Source organism: Triticum urartu, chromosome 5A (assembly GCF_056163025.1).
Source record: "Triticum urartu cultivar PI428250 chromosome 5A, HENAU_Tu73, whole genome shotgun sequence".
NCBI classification, from domain to species: domain Eukaryota; kingdom Viridiplantae; phylum Streptophyta; class Magnoliopsida; order Poales; family Poaceae; genus Triticum; species Triticum urartu.
In genome coordinates this window covers 47,957,385-47,973,267 of record NC_141877.1, presented here as the reverse complement: position 1 = coordinate 47,973,267, position 15,883 = coordinate 47,957,385, and positions in this window count along the sequence as shown.

The window sequence follows — 15,883 nt, the reverse complement described above, 5'->3', positions numbered from 1 at the left end:
TACTTCAAACTAAATACTTATAGTTTTTTAGTGATTTCTTTTTGCTTTTAGGTCACAAAAATTATAAACTTTCTGTTAGTGCCATTAGTTTTAAATTTTGAATAGTTTAAATTTGAATTTTTAAAAATTTGTTTGAATCACTAGTTTATGAATAACTTTACTATGAAAATAGAATTTTTTTCTATTAATTTTTTATTTATACTTACAACTAAATACTTATAGTTTTTTAGTGATTTCTTTTTGATTTTAGGTCACAAAAATTATAAACTTTCTGTTAGTGCCATTAGTTTTAAAATTTTGAATAGTTTAAATTTGTATTTTTTAAAATTTGTGTGAATCACTAGTTTATGAATAACTTTACTATAAAAATAGAAAAATAATTCTTTTTTGCTATTTATTTTTTATTTATACTTATAATTAAATACTTATAGTTTGATTTTAGGTCACAAAAATTATATCTTTTTGCTATTGAAGAATATTATAGTTTTATTTTAGTTGATCATAACATAATATTTTAATTGATTGTTTTTATTTTCATAAAGGTTTTGTAGTTCATTCTGTTTGCTATTAATTCATTCTTTGAGCTAAATGACTCTGAAATTGGAAAGCATTTAAAAATGAACTCTGAAAAGGTTGAAAGTTGGCATGGTATCATCATTTCACCCACATAGCATGTTCCAAAAAGTAGAGAGGGTTACGACAAAAACTTGATGCACTTCGTGTAAAAAATGGATAATCACTTTCGAAGTATCAAAGTTTCGGACAATAGCTGCGCCACATCATTGGCTAGGACGAATGGTTCGTCTGTGTACCCAAGATTGTTTAGATCCACTGTTGTCATACCATACTGTGGGTCTACCTGTACCCCGCCTCCTGACATATTGATCCATTTGCCTCAACACATAAAACCTTGAACCATAAGACATGAAAGCATTTCAAATGAACTCTGAAAAAGTTGAAAGTTGGGATGGTATCATAATTTCACCCACATAGCATGTGCATGTACAAAACGGACAATGATAGCATGTTCGTCTGTTACAAATTTGGCATGGTATCATCATAATAGTTGCGGGAGAAAGTCTTCACTTTTTCTTCGCTTGTGTCATTTGCTTATTGCGCCATAACCATGGATAATCTTCATTGTTTATCAGGATGCTTGGGTCAGCCTTGACATTGAAGGGAGGAATTTCATGAAACTTTTCATAATCTTCAGACATGTCTGTCTTGCCGTCCACTCCCAGGATGTCCCTTTTTCCTGAAAGAACTATGTGGCGCTTTGGCTCATCGTATGATGTATTCGCTTCCTTATCTTTTCTTTTTCTCGGTTTGGTAGACATGTCCTTCACATAGATAACCTATGCCACATCATTGGCTAGGACGAACGGTTCGTCAGTGTACCCAAGATTTTTCAGATCCAGTGTTGTCATTCCGTACTGTGGGTCTACCTGTACCCCGCCGCCTAACAGATTGACCCATTTGCACTAAAACAAAGGGACCTTAAAATCAGGTCCATAGTCAGGTTCCCATATGTCCACTATGTAACCATAATATGTATCCTTTCCGCTCTCGGTTGCTGCATCAAAGCGGACACCGCTGTTTTGGTTGGTGCTCTTTTGATCTTGGGCGATCGTGTAAAATGTATTCCCATTTATCTCGTATCCTTTGTAAGTCAATACAGTCAAAGATGGTCCCCTGGACAACAAGTACAACTCATCACAAACAGTGTTGTCACCTCTGAGACGTGTTTCCAGCCAACTGCTGAAAGTCCTGATGTGTTCACATGTAATCCAGTCGTCGCATTGCTCCGGGTGTTTGGAGCGCAGACTATTCTTGTGTTCATCGACATACAGGGTCACCAAGGTAGAGTTCTGTAGAACTGTGTAGTGTGCTTGAGACCAAGAATATCCGTCCCTACATATTATTGAGTCTCTTCCAAGAGTGCCTTTTCCAGTCAGTCTCCCCTCATACCGCGATTTAGGGAGACCTATTTTGTTAAGGCCAGGAATGAAGTCAACACAAAACCCGATAACATCCTCTGTTTGATGGCCCATGGAGATGCTTCCTTCTGGCCTAGCGCGGTTACGGACATATTTCTTTAGGACTCCCATGAACCTCTCAAAGGGGAACATATTGTGTAGAAATACGGGCCCCAGGATGTGTCGGGGGTGCTAATCCCACGGACACCTATGGGACCACGGCGGACCGAGCCCCTTTTGGTTCGGCAGGGGGGCGGAGATGGCACGAAGAGCAGATCGAGGCGAAACGCACGAGCACGCGATCGGTTTACCCAGGTTCGGGCCGCACGGATGCGTAAAACCCTACTCCTGCGTTGTGGTTGTATTGAGTTCTTGCTCGGGAGCGACGAGTGCTATAGTACACACCAGCAGCTAACGAGACCGAGCGTGAGAATGATCGTCCCCCCTCTACGTTGCGCATGGGCCTCCTTTTATATGCTCAAGGGGTCACCGACAGGTGGCAACGTAGACAAGGGCAAAAAAGGAAAGGCGGTGTGGTTGGCACCGCCGCTTACTACAGTGTATCATACCTAACCCTGACGGCAGGGGACAAGAGCATTAAATGCCTGTCTGCGTCGCCTAGACGGTGCAGAAAGGGACCGCCAGGGACGCCACTGCTTGCCACGATGGCAATCTTGTCAGCGCTGCTTGCCACCGTGTACCTCTGGCTGCACAACCTTCCGCCATGTACGCCTGGAAGGGTCCCAGAGCGACACGTTGGTGGATGTGCTGGAGCGCAGCTACAGAGTGGAGGCTTGCCGCGGCAAGCGCCTTGCCGCGGTTGTTGTCTTGTCGCGCCCAGGAGCTTGTCGCTCACCGGGCCTTGCCGGGACGCGTGGTGCGTTGCGGCAAGTTCCTTGAGATGCCTTGGTTGGCCTTCCCAGCAAGCTCCTCTTGCCGGGGTCTTGTCTCCTTCCCGGCAAGCTCCTCTTGCCGGGGTCTTGTCTCCTTGGCTTGGATACTTTGTTCTTGAATGGCTCCAAAGGAACCACGGAGGACCTTGGCGGTCACCCGGCAAGCCTTGCCGTGGGATGCTGCGACTGCCCGTGCACAAGTTTGGGATACTAGGGTACCCCTACTCTAGTACACCGACAGGAGCCCCCGGGCCTGGGCCACACACGGTGCCGAGCGCTGTTGGGCCAGGCCCAAAACAGGGCACGGGCACGCGCGGCCTGGGTTACGCCGTATCTCACTCCGTATCCACCGCGCCCTCCCCGAACGGCACGCGTTGATTGCGGCGTCGTGGGAGAGATCATGGGTGGTTTCTTTATTCGAAAAAGCGGAACGTCCGCCCCCTCCCCCTTTATAAGCAGGGGAAGCAGGGGTAGTGCGCCCACTCGCCCGTTGCTACTTCCAATCTCGAAAACCTCCGCCGCTCCCCCGTCTTCCCAAAGCAGAGAGAGAGCAGCGCCCTGCCCCCCATCGCCACCAGCACCACCAAAGTCGTCGACCTCCTCCACCACTTCCGCCATGGCTCCGAAAGCCGACAAGGGGAAGGCTGTGAAGTCGACCGAGGCGCAGCGGCTTGCGGTGCTGCGGAAGGAGCGGGCAATCTTCCCCCCCAAGCTCGCCGCGAAGGAGTTGCGGGAGTACTACTACCTCTTCTGGTCGACGGAGACGCGAGCGCATCCGAGCATGAAGGTACTTCCAGCCGCCGCTCATAAAATGGCTCCCAACGGATATCCCTTCTTCGCCGTGTTCTTCTACTGCGGGCTCTGCCCGCCCTTCTCTGAATTTTTCTGCGACATCATGAACACCTACGGGCTCTGCCTCCTTGATTTCACCCCCAATGCCGTTCTGACCATGGCGGTTTTCGCGCATCTCTGCGAAAACTTTGTCGGAGTCCATCCCAACGTAGCCCTTTTCCGCCACTTCTTCATGCCCCGAGTAGAGAGAGGAGAGCCTCTATCCGGCGGGATCGCCTGGGTCTCGAGGACCGGCAAGGACTCTTATCTGGAGGGCGAGTTCCACGGCAAGTGGGAGGAATGGAGAGCAGACTGGTGCTGGATTGTCGAGGAGAATCCGCAGCCATTTACCGCCCGGCGCCAAGCCCCAGCGACACGCGGCAGCGATTGGAGCGACGTGGCCCCGGAAGACGCTAGGCTGAAGATTGCCGTCACCAGGATCCAACGCCTCAGGCTTGCCGGACTCACTGTAGGCGCCGTTGGCACAGATTTCCTTCGCCGCCGCATCGCCCCCCTGCAGGAACGGAAGAGGCCCGCCTAGGAGTTCAAGAATGCGGCGGATATCATGAGGCTGCGTCCGGGCCTCAACTACAACTTCACCGTCCTGGAGCTCAACGCGATGCTCCAGGAGCTCTTCAAGTATGATCCTGAGCATCTCGAAGTGTTTAGGTTGCCGCAGGGCGTCGTTCCGTTGTGCAACAATTCTGCGCTCGACCGCATCCGGGCAATGATGCCACTATGCGACTCGCATGGAATTGTGCCAACTTGGCAGGAACCTGAAGACGACGTCGTGCAGCAGTTCTTCGACATCTTGGTGGAAGTGGCGGTCCGCTCCGACGAGAAGGACGGCCTCACCCGCGACACCACCGAGGAGGAGTTGAAGCGCATCGCCACCAGGCTGGAAGAGGCGGCGGCAGCTGCTGCTGCGGGCGAATTTGGATTCACCATGGAGGAGGCAGAGGCAGCAGAGGCGGCAAACCATGCCAAGCGAGAGGAGCTTGCCGGCAAGAAAGAGCTTGCTGGCAAGAAGGAGGTTGCCGGAGGTGACGCCGAGCCGAGCGAGCCCGCCGAGGATACGAGCGGCTCGTTGGAGATCGATTCCTCTTCCTCCTCATCCTCAGACAGCACGCCGCAAGCAGCGCCTCCATCTCCACCAAGAAGGCGTCTTCTCAAGGCCGGGGACGTAGCAGGGCGGCGGGCGAGTCGACAGTCGCCGCGCCGCGTGACGCGCTCCACCGCGGCAAGCACTGTTGCCGCGGGAGCACCCCACGCTGCTGCGGCAACTGGAGCGGGGTCCAGCCAGACCACCGCTTCTGCTCCTGCCGCTTCTCACGCCGCCGCGGCAGCCGGAGCGGGGTCGTCTCAGGCCGCCGCCACCGTTCCCACCAAGCGGCCAAGGGAACCAGACTTCGACTTCTCCGCGTTCAGCTCCGACGAGGAAGAAGAAGAAGAGTAAGATTCTCTTGTTGCACTTGTAGTTCTTCAATCCTTGTTGTTTTTGTCTTGTATCTCATTTGCTTTGCTCTGAACCTTATTCCTTTTCAGGACTCTGGCCCAGAGAGCGGCAAAGAGGGCCAAGGTCCCGGTGATCATCATCGAGGACGAACCCACCGCGACAGCAGGAGAAGCGCCCGAGACAACCTTGACGGACCCGGCAACTGTTCTCCAAAGCAGCCCCCGGCGTAAGTATATGGTTTGCTTTCCGCTGTTGGGCGTGCATGGGTACTCTCTCTTTGCTGACGTCTGATTGTTGGTTGGTGTAGGAGCAGAGCAGTCCTTCGAGGAGCGCCCGGAGGCCGCCCCCGAAGCGCCAAGGGAGAGCCCTCCGGCAAGGGTCTCCGGCACGGGAGGGGTCTCCGGCAAGGGAGAGTTCTCCGGCAAGGGAGAGATCTCCGGCAAGAGAGAGCTCTCCGGTAAGGGAGACTTCTCCGACAAGGGACAGCACCAGCGGCCCTCCAGTGGCAGAGACCACGACTTCAGAGCCCCGTGCAGGTAATATTCTTGCTTCAAATCTTCCCTTGGATTCTTCTTTTTTTGATCTTCTCTTTGGATTTTGCTTGATTCTTCTCCCTTTCCCGGCCGTCAGATCCATCTGCTGCGGAGCCGATGGAGACCGAGGCTGCCGCCGACGACGCCGCCGCCACCGAAGAAGCGGCTGGCGCTGGCGAGCCCGCCGGCGCAGAGGCCGCCAGAGCTGCCGCCGCAGAAGCAGGCGGGGAGTCTGGCGATCGCACTGACGGCCCTGAGGCCGCAGGAGCGTCAGGCGCTGCGCCGACCGCCGACCCCTCCGCTGCTGCCGCAGCGTCAGGCCCCGAAGAGCCCCAGCCAGGCATCTACTTGAAGGCCGGCGACGACATCTTCATCAACCTCCCCTGGGCGTCGAGCTCCAGGGCGCCGGTCGAAGGATAGAGCCTTGACGGAGAGGTGCTTGACTCCGCTGGGCTGAAGCTGGTTGACGCGCCAAGCAGCAGCAGCAGCGAACCTGAGGAGGAGCGGCTGCTGCGGAAGCTGGTGGCTCTCTACCGCGCCCGGCAAGCCAAGCTGGAGTCCCGCGAAGCGCTCATCGCGAAGGCGGGGGTGGACATTGAGAGGCGCGCGGAGGAGCTCCGGGGCCACAACTAGGAAGTTCTCCGGTCCTTGGTGAAGGAGCGGGAGCAACTCGCCGAGGAGCAGCAGGCCTTCCTCCTCGAGAAGGCTGATGTCGAAGAGCGACAGCGGCTTGCCGCTGAGAAGCTGGCAGCGCAGGACGGAGAGCTGACACAGCGGAAAGTCAACCTTGACAGCCACGAGGAGGAGCTTGCCGCGCGCGAGCGATCACTTGGCGGAGCTCTCAAGCAAGCGGAGGATGCTGCCGCAGCTGCCGAGGCCGCCAAGAAGGAGCTAGAGACGAAGGTGTTGGAAATATGCCCTAGAGGCAATAATAAATTGATTATTATTATATTTCCTTGTTCATGATAATCGTTTATTATACATGCTAGAATTGTATTGATAGGAAACTCAGATACATGTGTGGATACATAGACAACACCATGTCCCTAGTAAGCCTCTAGTTGACTAGCTCATTGATCAATAGATGGTTACGGTTTCCTGACCATGGACATTGGATGTCGTTGATAACGGGATCACATCATTAGGAGAATGATGTGATGGACAAGACCCAATCCTAAGCCTAGCACAAAGATCGTGTAGTTTGTATGCTAAAGCTTTTCTAATGTCAAGTATCATTTCCTTAGACCATGAGATTGTGCAACTCCCGGATACCGTAGGAATGCTTTGGGTGTACCAAACGTCACAACGTAACTGGGTGACTATAAAGGTGCACTACAGGTATCTCCGAAAGTGTCTGTTGGGTTGGCACGAATCGAGACTGGGATTTGTCACTCCGTGTAAGCGGAGAGGTATCTCTGGGCCCACTCGGTAGGACATCATCGTAATGTGCACAATGTGATCAAGGAGTTGATCACGGGATGATGTGTTACGGAACGAGTAAAGAGACTTGCCGGTAACGAGATTGAACAAGGTATAGGGATACCGACGATCGAATCTCGGGCAAGTACAATACCGCTAGACAAAGGGAATTATATAAGGGATTGATTAAGTCCTTGACATCGTGGTTTATCCGATGAGATCATCGTGGAACATGTGGGAGCCAACATGGGTATCCATATCCCGCTGTTGGTTATTGGCCGGAGAGGTGTCTCGGTCATGTCTGCATGGTTCCCAAACCCGTAGGGTCTACACACTTAAGGTTCGATGACGCTAGGGTTATAAAGGAAGTTTGTATGTGGTTACCGAATGTTGTTCGGAGTCCGGGATGAGATCTCGGACGTCACAAGGAGTTCTGGAATGGTCCGTAGGTAAAGAATTATATATAGGAAGTGCTGTTTCGGCCATCGGGACAAGTTTCGGGGTTATCGGTATTGTACCGGGACCACCGGAAGGGTCCCGGGGGCGCACCGGGTGGGGCCACCTACCCCGGGGGCCACATGGGATGTAGGGGGTGCGCCTTGGCCTACATGGGCCAAGGGCACCAGCCCCTAGAGGCCCATGCGCCTAGGGTTTCCATAGGGGAGGAGTCCTACTAGTGGAAGGCACCCCTAGGTGCCTTGGGGGGAGGGAAACCTCCCTTGGCCGCCGCCCCCTAGGAGATTGGATCTCCTAGGCCAGGGCCCCCCCCCCTAGGCCCTCCTATATATAGTGGGGGAAGGAGGGCTCTTGAAAAATGCCTTTGGTTGCCTCCTTCTTCCCTCTCCCAAGTCCTTCTCCTCTCCCGTGGTGCTTGGCGAAGCCCTGCAGGATTGCCACGCTCCTCCACCAACACCATGCCGTTGTGCTGCTGCTGGATGGAGTCTTCCTCAACCTCTCCCTCTCTCCTTGCTGGATCAAGGCGTGGGAGACATCACCGGGCTGTACGTGTGTTGAACGCGGAGGTGCCGTCCATTCGGCACTTGGTCATCGGTGATTTGAATCACGACGAGTACGACTCCATCAACCCCGTTCACTTGAACACTTCCGCTTAGCGATCTACAAGGGTATGTAGATGCACTCTCCTTCCCCTCGTTGCTAGTTTCTCCATAGATAGATCTTGGTGACACGTAGGAAAATTTTGAATTTCTGCTACGTTCCCCAACAGAAGATGGCGCAGCTGGAGGCCAATCTCAAGGCGAGCGGCGACGAGCTTGCCGCGCTCAAGCTTGAGCGGGAGAAGGACGTCATCAGCCACTCGGAGCTGCAGGACCGTCTCGCCGAGAAGGGCAAGGAGCTTGACGCCGCCAAGGACTCAAATGCGGATCTCGAGTTGAAGCTGATCACTTTGACCAAGACGCCGGACGGTGCCAAGGAGCAGGAGACGGCCCTGAAGGAGGAGGTCAAGGCCGGCAAGGCGCTGCTGGCGAGTGCTGCTACCGCCCAGAAGACTTTGTCAGAGAATGTGGAGCACTGGACGGAGGGTCTCGTCAATGTTGCCGCAGACATCGACAAGGAGCTGGCGCAGCTGGGGATGGTGGATCTCGGGTATCCCTCCGACGAGAACCTCCAACCCAGCGCCAAGCTCACTTTGTTCTTCAAAGGCGTGGAGACGGCCCTTCAGCGACTCCGGGAGCAGATCCCAAAGCAGCTGGCCGACGAGTCGCGCAAGATCTGCGCGGGAGCTCTTCAGAAGGTGTTGATGAAGGTGGCCTTCCGCAACCCGGGCCTCCGCCTCACCAACGTCCTCAGGAGCTTGCCGCCGGATGCTGATCTGGAGGAGCTCAAGACCCTTGTCGCACCCATTGTGGACAGGGTGAGCGGGATTAAGAGGGTTGAGGGCGATCGCGTAGATTAGGCCGCCCGTTTTCTTCTTTGCTTGTCGCTGCTAGTCATGTTATAAAAACAATCTGTTAGAGCCGCGGCAAGCTATCTTGTAATATAACTCTATCCTGTGCAATGATTGCAATGTTATTTACTTTACTTGATTCCTTCCTTTGTATGTTTTTACCCTATGCTTTTAGGGAACTTGCCGGCGCAGGCACCTTAGCCGCGAGCGCTGAGTGCGGGACGTCAGCAGCCTGCTGGCGGTGCCGCTACCGACAAGAAACCTTGTCGCAGCTAGTCGCAGCTCACTTAAGTTGTTGAGCGGACTCGAAACAAAGTAAGGGCGCAACTAGCTACGAGTTGGTTCCTCCGCACATAGGTTTTCCATACAAAGCACGGTCTTTCAAGGAAGATAACTTAAAAATTTAAAAAATCTGATTGCTCAAACTTTGGCAACTTATCTTTTCTGTTGTTTGCTTCCCGGCAAGGCGAAACTTTCTTGAACGACGCCTAGTCCATACCATTATCTTCTCCTTTCCCCCGGCAAACTTGTGGGCGAGGGAACTTTCCTTTCCTTGAGAAAAAATAAAGAAGAGAAAATAAAGATATGGAGCCTTACGGCTCGTTATTGCTTACCGGGAGTAGGTGCTGCACAAAGTGTCAGATAACACATGCAAGAAATAGAAAGCGTGAAATCGACAAGATGTGCGAAGCACATGAGCTTTATGCACGGGGTCTGCGCCCGGCTTTGTACAAAGGATTACATGCAACAGCGGCAAGACTTGTACAAAAGGTGGTTGCCGGAACGGGTTCCGGCAACCGCGCCCTATGGGTAAAACTTACGAAGATGCTCTATGTTCCAGGAGTTGCTCACTGGAATGCCATCTTCGGTCTCAAGGCGGACAGCGCCAGGCCTAGTGACTCGTTTCACCCGGTAAGGGCCTTCCCACTTCGGCGTCAACTTGTTGGAATTCTTGGCGGACTGAACACGCCGAAGAACAAGGTCGCCTTCCTCGAGACTTCTGGCGTTAACTTTGCGGCTATGGTAGCGGCGCAAAGCTTGCTGGTAGCGAGCAGCTCGTACAGCAGCCTGAAGACGGTCTTCCTCAAGGAGCAGCGCGTCATCTTGTCGCAGCTGCTCTTGCTCAAGCTCATCATAAGCGAGCACTCGAGGTGACCCATATACGAGTTCCGTGGGGAGAACTGCCTCTGCTCCATAGACTAGAGCGAAAGGAGTCTGGCCAGTGGCTCGATTTGGCGTCATCCTGATCGACTAAAGAACCACCGGCAGCTCCTTGATCCAGTTTCTTCCGCACTTGTGCAGCCTGTCGAAAGTCCTGGTCTTGAGCCCGCGCAGCACTTCAGCATTTGCCCTCTCCGCTTGACCATTGCTTCTCAGGTGAGCAACAGAAGCGAAGCAGACCTTGGCGCCAAGATCTTGGACGTACTGCATGAAGGTGCGGCTCGTGAATTGCGTGCCGTTGTCGGTGATTATCCTGTTAGGGATCCCGAAGCGGCAAACAATCGACCTGAAGAACTTGACTGCTGACTGTGCTGTCACCTTCCTCACTGCTTCCACTTCCGGCCACTTTGTGAACTTGTCGATTGCAACATACAAGTACTCAAAGCCCCCGACTGCGCGGGGAAAGGGGCCGAGGATGTCGAGCCCCCAGACCGAAAATGGCCAGGATAAAGGGATCGTCTGGAGAGCTTGAGCTGGCTGGTGTATCTGCATGGAATGGAACTGGCACGCTTCACACTTGGTTACTTGTGCAGTTGCATCCTGGAGGGCTGTCGGCCAAAAGAAACCTTGCCGGAATGCTTTGCCGGCAAGTGCTCTTGCGCCAATGTGGTGACCACATATGCCTCCATGTACCTCTGCCAACAGCTTCTGTCCATCTTCCCAGGGAATACACTTCAATTTCACACCGTTGAGTCTTCTTCTGTATAGTGTGCTGTCGACAAACTGGTACATACTCGACTGCCGGGCTACTCTTTCTGCTTCTTCTTGCTCTTCGGGAAGTTCTCCTGTCTGAAGGAAACGGACAATCTGCTGTGCCCATGCTGGCGCTTGTGGCTCGACAACAAGGACTAAAGGCACATTTGCTGCTGCGGGAACATCCGCTTCTACGGCGAGAACCTGCGGCTCAGCCGGAGCTTGACGTTCCCTGGCAAGCTTGCCAGAGCGAAACTTGTCGGGAGAGTCTGCTTCAATGGAACAAACCCTAGGGCTTGCCGGAGCAGACTGCTCCTCAGCACTCTTGGTGTTGATCTTGGGGACCTTCTTGGCGGCGGCTCCGGGGAGCTCTGCCGGAAAATAGTCGCCAGAGACCAACTTCCTCTTCTTGTTCTGTCCAGTTGATGGCGTTACGGATGGTTGAGTCAGCTTGAGCACAAAGATCCCTGGTTCCACAGGCAACTTAAGTGCGGCGCACTTTGACAGGCCATCGGCAATGTCGTTCTGAGCTCTTGGAACATGCTCCATCTGTAGGCCGTCAAAGTGCTCTTCTAGCTTTCTCACTACGTCGACGTAGGCTTCCATCAACGGACTCTGATAATTCTTGTTCACTTGGCGGACGACAAGCTGCGAGTCACCCCTGACAATGAGCTTCTTAATCCCAAGTTCTGCCGCAATCCTGAGACCGGCAAGCAAGCCTTCATACTCTGCAGTATTGTTTGTCGCTTGCTCCTTGGGAAAGTGCATCTGGACCACGTACTTGAGGTGCTCTCCGGTGGGTGCGACAAGCAGCACACCAGCGTCGGCGCCTTGCAATGAGAAGGCACCGTCAAAGTACATCAGCCACTCTTTGCTTGCTTCCTTGACGGGGATGCTCGTTTCTGGAATTTCTTCATCTGGTGTTGGCGTCCACTCTGCTATGAACTCTGCCAATGCTGTGCTTTGGATAGTTGATGTACTTTCAAACTTGAGGCCAAAGCTTGACAGTTCTAGTGCCCACTCGACAATCCTGCCTGTCGCTTCTGGATTCTGTAGTATCCTCTTCAGCGGAAAGCTAGTGACAACTGTGATCTCATGTGCTTGGAAGTAATGGCGTAGCTTTCTCGAGGCCATGAGAAGGCCGAAAAGCAATTTCTGCACACCAGAGTACCTTGACCTAGCCCCCTGCAGAAGGGAACTGACAAAGTAAACTGGGCGCTGCACCATTCTGTTCTGTATCTCCTCGGGCACCTGCACAGATCCATCTTTGCCGGGAACAGAGCTTGTCGGGGAAGCCCCCTGCTTGTCACTGGATGCGCTTGCCGCGGTTGTTGGCTCATCATCTGCCTCCCTCTCCGCTACTAACGCAGCACTAACCACTTGATTGGTTGCCGCTATATACAGCAGCAACTTCTCTTGTGGCTTAGGTGCGACAAGTGTTGGAGTGGAGGACAGGTATCTCTTCAAGTCCTGCAGCGCAGCCTCCGCTTCCGGAGTCCATTTCATTGGACCTGCCTTTTTCAATATTTTGAAAAACGGTAGGGCGCGCTCAGCAGACCTAGAGATAAACCTGCTGAGAGCAGCCACGCAACCGGCAAGTCTTCGTACATCCTTGACGCGCTTTGGTGCTTCAATTTGCTCAATGGCCCTGATCTTGTCGAGATTGGCTTCAATTCCCCGCTGTGACACGAAAAACCTGGGAAGCTTGCCGGAGGGGACTCCAAACACACACTTCTCGGGGTTGAGCTTGAGGTTGATCTTGTGCAGATTTGCAAAGGTCTCGTCTAAATCTTGTATCAGAGTTGCTCTGTCCTTGCTCTTGACCACTATGTCGTCCATGTAGGCTTCTACATTTCTATGTATTTGCGGCTCAAGAGCGACATGGACTACTCTTGCAAATGTTGAACCAGCATTCTTTAAACCAAAAGGCATACGTCTGAAACAGTACGTGCCACATGGAGTAATGAATGCGGTCTTCTCCTCATCCTCTTCTGCCATGAAGATTTGATGGTATCCTGAGTATGCGTCAAGAAATGAAAGCAAATCACATCCGGCCGTGGAGTCAACAATCTGGTCAATGCGCGGCAAGGGAAATGGGTCTTTGGGACAAGCTTTATTAACATCAGTAAAGTCGATACAAAGCCTCCATTTCCCATTTGCCTTGCGCACGACTACAGGATTGGCCGACCACGTAGGATGGAGCACTCCTCTGACAAGGCCTGCTGCTTCCAGTTTCTTGATTTCTTCTGCGATGAATTCTTGGCGCTCCACTGCTTGCTTCCTGACCTTCTGCTTGACGGGCCGCGCATGAGGAAAAACGGCAAGGTGGTGCTCAATTACTTTCCTGGGAACACCGGGGATGTCAGACGGTTTCCACGCAAACACGTCGACATTCGCCCGCAGGAAAGCAATGAGCGCGCTTTCCTATTTAGGGTCAAGGGTGGCGCTGATGGTGAAGGTACCCCCAGTGTCGTCCTCCTTGGCGGACAGCTTTTTAGTCTCTGGCGGAGCTGCCATTGCCTTCTTGCACTTGCCGGTGGAGCTCGATGGTGCGTCCTCGACGGTAGCGCAGCACTCTGAAGAGGTGCGCTTGTCGGAGTGGGCATCAGAACTCTTGCCGGACTTGGTCTTCTTCTTCCCCCCGGGAGCTTCAGCGGCAAGTGACTTGCGGTCTGCTGCGGCTGCCGCTTCCCGGTAGATCTTGTCGGCGCAGATAAGAGCATCTTTCTTGTCGCCAGGGACAGAGATCACGCTTATCGGGCCTGGCATCTTCAGCATGTTGTATGCGTAGTGAGAGGCTGCCATGAACTTGGCGAGTGCTGGATGGCCGAGTATCCCATTGTAAGGCAATGGAAAATCGGCAACGTCAAAAGCGACCCTCTCAGTCCTGAAGTTCAACTCGCTGCCAAATGTTACTGGCAATGTGACCTTCCCCTTCGCTTGCTCCTTCCTGGGTTGATTCCTTGGAACGTGCCGGTCTCTTCGAGCTCGCTGTCAGGGATCTGTAGTTTCTGGAGTACAGCGGAGGAGATCAGGTTCAAGCCGGCCCCGCCGTCAACTAACATCTTAGTGACCTTGAGGTTGCGGATAGTTGGTGAAACCAACATCGGCAAGCACCCGACCGCAGTTGTGCGATCAGGGTGGTCCTCAATATCAAAGATGATAGGTGTGCTAGACCATTTCAGAAGCTTGCGCGATTCGACAGGTGGTTCCACCACATTAACTTCCCGCGCCCACTGCTTGAGTTGGTGGTGGGAAGTATGCAGAGAAGCACCGCCGTCAACGCACAAGACCTCTGTGGCTTTTTGGAACTCCTGCTCACTGGTCTCGACATCATCCATGTCTTCGTCTTTGTCGTCATCATCTTCATCCTTGTCACGGCCGCGGGGAGGTCTGTCTCCTTGCTGCTGCTTGGCCTTGCCGCGGCGTCCTCCCCGACCGGCACGCTTCTTGCCGGATTCTCCAGCGCCTCCTTGGGCCCTCTCCTTGTCGCGTCGCTCGTACTCAGCTTTTTGCTGCTGGACAAGCTGCTCGACCTTCTTGCAGCTCTGGAGGTCATGGCCCTTGGTGCGGTGGATCTTGCAGTACTGCTTGTCGGTGCCGTCCTGCTTGTCGGCGACCGCCACAGCCTGGCAGTTGGTGCATGCGGCAATCTCCTTGCCGGAGCTACCAACTTTGGCTATCTTGGCGCCACTTCGTTGCCGGACTGCTCAACGACTAGCACATCCTTGCCTTTCTTCTTCCTGTTGTTCCGCCGCCGGCTTTTGTTTGCCGGGGCAGCATCCTTGCTGTCAGATCCTCCTGCTCCTATACTCTCTCCGGGGAGTTTCCTCCCTTCCTCAGCACGTGCACACTTGTCGGCCAGGGCATACAGCTCACTGACGTCTCTGATCTTGCACATCGCCATCTCCTCCCGCATCCTGCGGTTACGCATGTTCTGATGGAACACGCTGATGACCGCGGCAGGGTGGACATCTGGGATGTTGTGCTGTACACGGCTGAATCTCTGAATGTACTTGCGCAGGGGCTCTCCTTCCTTCTAGGCGAGCAGGTGAAGGTCACTCTCTTGGCCATGAGGTTTGTGGCCGCCTGTAAAGGCGCCGACAAACTGATGGCACAGGTCTGCCCAGGAGGATATGGAGTTCTCCGGCAAATGCATGAGCCAGGACCTGACGTTGGGCTTGAGCACCAGCGGGAAGTAGTTCGCAAGGACCTTGTCGTCCCGCCCCCCGGCAGCCTGCACCGCGATGGTGTAGATGCTGAGGAACTCCAACGGGTGTGACTTGCCGTCGTACTTCTCTGGTACGTCTGGCTTGAAATTCTTCTTGCTGGGCCACTAGACTTGCCGCAGCTCACGAGTAAACGCAGGGCAACCTACCGTGTACGGCAAGTCGCCTGGTTCCCTGGCGCATGCAAGTCAACAGAGGGCCCAGCGCGCTGGTCAGATTGACGCCGCGCTTCTCTTCGGCGCTCGATGCGGGTACGAGCGTCTTCTTGTTGTCGTTCGTGAAGAACTTGGCGCTGATCGCGACGAGCTCGCGGATCTGATGACGTGGTGGAGTCGCAGTCGAGGTGGATCCGGCGAGTCGGCGATCTTGGCCTTCAGGGCGGAGAGTGCACAGTGGTTGCACCCCCACCGGTCTTGTCACCACCGGCTTGTGCCTGGCAGACCTGCCGCGGCTGCGATGTACTCGGCTGCCGTGGGTTGTCGCCGTTGGCAAAGCCGATGAGACTCTGAATGGTGGCCCTCCAGTCGTCGATCTTGTCTGCCGCTGGAGGGTAGTCTAGGAGCAGTTGAGCCCGCGCCAAAGCTTCTGCTGAAGTGGCGGGTGGCGGCGGCGAACAGCGCGAGGAGCAGGATATGCTCGGACTTCTAACCATGTTAGAAGGAGCAATATCTCGTCCAGGCGACCGTGCCCCGCTCGTGTCAGCATGTTGGCGTGCATGCTGGTCTT